We start from the raw sequence: 4525 nt of genomic DNA, 5'->3' as shown, positions 1-4525 counted from the left end.
CAAACCACCCGTTATAAGACTCTGAACATCCTTCATGGATCCTCGTTATGTTTAGCCTACAATAATATTCCGAAGTTTCCAAACCACCCGTTATAAGACTCTGAACATCCTTCATGGATCCTCGTTATGTTTAGCCTATAATAATATTCCGAAGTTTCCAAACCACCCGTTATAAGACTCTGAAAATCCTTCATGGATCCTCGTTATGTTTAGCCTACAATAATATTCTGAAGTTTCCAAACCACCCGTTATAAGACTCCGAACATCCTTCATGGATCCTCGTTATGTTTAGCCTACAATAATATTCCGAAGTTTCCAAACCACCCGTTATATGACTCTGAACATCCTTCATGGATCCTCGTTATGTTTAGCCTACAATAATATTCCGAAGTTTCCAAACCACCCGTTATAAGACTCCGAACATCCTTCATGGATCCTCGTTATGTTTAGCCTACAATAATATTCCGAAGTTTCCAAACCACCCGTTATAAGACTCCGAACATCCTTCATGGATCCTCGTTATGTTTAGCCTACAATAATATTCCGAAGTTTCCAAACCACCCGTTATAAGACTCTTAACATCCTTCATGGATCCTCGTTATGTTTAGCCAACCCATTAGTATGATCCTATATCCTATATAATATTTAACTTATCTAGATATCTCTAAGGCATTTCACAGGTTGAATAAAGTATCTAAGCTATAATTTCTTACTTTGCTCCTCTCAGTATCCTCATCTATATGCTGTTTAGATTATTGTTATATCATCTGCAAAAACTCACTGATCAAAGGCTGATCATTTTAGTTGTGTTCGCTAATTTTCCCAATTTATCTTATACTTTAAATATCTTTTAAAATTGATTCCATTTGCAGCAAATGTTTTTATATTGAACAGGCTGACATAAGTTACTTTTTATAGTTTATTTATGAAAGCTGTTTTAATGTTACTGTTCTTAAAACATTTTAATTGTTCATTATTTCTCATATAGTTTATTTATTTCCTTATTTCTTTTTCTCACTGGGTAATTTTCCCTGTTGGAGCCCTTGGACTTGTAGCATCATGTTTTCCCAACAAGGGTTGTAGCTTAGCTAATAATAATAATAATAATAATAATAATAATAATAATAATAATAATAATAATTATAATAATAATAATAATAAGAGATTAACACAATGTACCAAACCACGTGTGCAAACAACTAGCAAAGATATCTTAAAACTAAAGATTGTTAACTATTCATATATTTCAAATAAAAATAAAATATTAATCCCAAAGACTTTAGTTACCTTTTTATGTAAAATCTTTATACAAATGGTGTTTTTGTTTTATTGCGAATTTCAAATCCAATGGAAAATAAAAACAGCTACTAAAGAGAGAGAGAGAGAGAGAGAGAGAGAGAGAGAGAGAGAGAGAGAGAGAGAGAGAGAGAGAGAGACTTACCCATTCTCATTTTGTTCCTCGCTGTGTTTGTTGTGCGACTCGCTGAAAAGAAACAAAAACAGACGATTAGATAATGATAACAAAAACATTGACATAAACATTGGCATTGAACTCCAAGTAATAACAACAATATTGATATTACTTATGAGCAATTTGTACAGATATATTTTTTCGCGTTATTGATAAAAATACTCTTCTCTATGTAAGTATATGCTAAATGCACAGTTCCCAAGGTCAGCGCGGTACGTCATGTCTTCTGTGTGTGTGAATTAGCTGTAATACCACTCACAATAGATTCTCTCACTACTGGCCTGCTTCTCTCGCCACTGGCCTGCTTCTCTCACCACTAGCCTGCTTCTCTCACCACTGGCCATTACCTAAACATAGAGTATGAGGGTACCTTTGACCAAGATTCATGATGGTACCTACGTCCACTGAGTCGGGACTTACAGTCTTACCATTTTAATATGGTACCATAATAGTGAAGACATAGGTATAATACTATTGCTGATACATAAAACAGTAGTAGTAGTAGTAGTAGTAGTAGTAAAATAACTCAAGCATCGACTTTCTGACCTCAAACCCTCAGAATAAATAGGAATCGAATCAACTTTATCGATCCAAACAGAACCTGTACAAATACTCCTGTGTCCCATCAGCCAAATACCACCATCTCTGTTTACAGCCAGGTAACCTTGGAAGGAGGAGGTTAAGAGATGCAAGCAAGGGGAAGGGAATGGAGGAATGGAGGAGAAAGGGGAGAGGAGGGGAGGGGATGGGGAGGGGGGTAATGTCTCTGGTATTATTTTTAGATGTAAACATGAAAGAGTTAAAGAGAAAGAAGGGAACCAGTGCCAATGTAACTTGCTCTTGGTTACATGTCGAGTCTTGGGGTGCTCGCTTTACGAGGTATAATTTCTAAAATGAGGCTTATTTTTGCTTATCGTGTGGTAATTACACACACATATATGTGTGTATATATATATATATATATATATATATATATATATATATATATATATATATATATATATATATACACACACATATATATATATATTATATATACATACATATATATATATATATATATATATATATATATATATATATATATATATATATATGCGTGTGTATGAGTGTGAAACCCACAGAAACACGTATATTCTGGTGCAATAAACAACAATGAAAAAATGAAAATACTGATTGAATACAGACCGGTTTAGTTTAGATACTGTCGTAAAAATAAACAGATCAGGATTCACTTATCCTTTTAGTTTTTTCGTTGTGGTTTATTCCTTATGTATGTATGTATGTGTCGAATTGATCAGATTGCAGAGGAATAGCCAGCCTCAAGTGTACTTAATATTCACCTTTCAACTGAAGAAATGCATAGGTGCACTTGGTGCTCAAAATTGTACATTAACCTGTTCATATATCATAACAAAGGCTCACAAACAGCACGTTAGGTCTCCCTCCATAACCTGCACATTAAAATACTTCCTTCACAATACTCCTTCTATTAAACAATTTTCACAGACTAATTCTTCTTCCTTCTCTCTACATCTTCTTCTGTCTCACAAATACCCCTATATTAAGGAGTCAAAGGCATCCTCTTCCACAAAACCTATTCTCTCCATATCATCCTTCACCATATATTTTCTAACCCCATCTCGACCTTCCCAAAAAGCAAGCTCCTCCAAAGCCTACCTCACCACCCATCCTCAACACATGCCGACACCATCTCCGTCACGACACTATTATCACCTCTGTAATCTTTACTACGCCTGCCATTCTTAATTCATCATTTTACAATCTTTCAAGCAGTGATATTCCCATAATCCTTCTCATCTTTGTTCTCTCCAAATGATCGAACCATCTCGAACCACAGAAATGTTCAACATACCCTAACATTTTTCTAACCAGTTTAATAGATCAACACATATTGTACTAGTGTCTGTTTGATTAAAAACAAACGGTTTACTTATAGCAAATAAGACCCTCCTATGGGAAGGAAAATATTATTGAGTAAAGAGAACAGATGAAAATAAAAGCAGTACAAGTATCCAAATTGTAAACAAATATACAAACTACATCCATCACAAATGGCAACATAAGTAAATACCCATTTGTGAGAGAGAGAGAGAGAGAGAGAGAGAGAGAGAGAGAGAGAGAGAGAGAGAGAGAGAGAGAGAGAGAGAGAGAAATACGAATTCAAATGTCAAAAGCGCAATAAGTCTTGTTTATCTAATCGCTAGTGATAACACCGGATGCGCTGTTATCAGTGGGACAATTCCGTGGCAGCAAATCGCCTTCTTACAAGTTAAAAAAAAAAAATTGTCTGGTCTAATAACAAAGTATCGTTCTTTCTTAAGAGTATATATTACTGTAATTAATGATTATTTTTACTTATACATTTCAATTGAAACTATTCTATATCAATCTAACTGTTGAGTATATTATTTATACTGTCATGATTATAAGAGTACGATTATATTACAAAATTTCATTAGGAGGCCTAATATCATCATAGTAAAATTTGAAGTACAAAACTGCCACTATCAACATCAAACCGTAATAGTGTTTTATATCATTGTCAGTGTCATCATGACTTCACTGCAGTATGTACTTACTATTCAATAAAAATTATTGTACTTAATATTGTTCCTATTATAATTATGATACTAAACTATTAAGCTAATACTGTCATTGTTAGGTGCAAGTCTAATAACGTATTAAATTACATTTTACGGTTGTCAGTCATTAATTATTCAGTAGATGACACTGGTATAAATTTAATTCAAAATACCATCTTGTCAACTAATTAGGTGTTAATTTTTACTAACTTTAAACAAGTACACTCTCTCTCTCTCTCTCTCTCTCTCTCTCTCTCTCTCTCTCTCTCTCTCTCTCTCTCTCTCTCAAAATAGATATAAATATATACACTTTGTGTGTATATAAATATATCTACTTAAAGTAATGGAACGTCACAATCCTGAAAATTCACCTTATATATAAACAAAGATAATTCATAACACATAAATACATATCATTACTAACCCATGCAAGGTAATTTCTCTGGAT

This window comes from Palaemon carinicauda, chromosome 30 (genome assembly GCF_036898095.1).
Source record: "Palaemon carinicauda isolate YSFRI2023 chromosome 30, ASM3689809v2, whole genome shotgun sequence".
Lineage (NCBI taxonomy): Eukaryota > Metazoa > Arthropoda > Malacostraca > Decapoda > Palaemonidae > Palaemon > Palaemon carinicauda.
The sequence above is the reverse complement of the archived record's forward strand: the minus strand, read 5'-3'. Positions refer to the sequence as shown.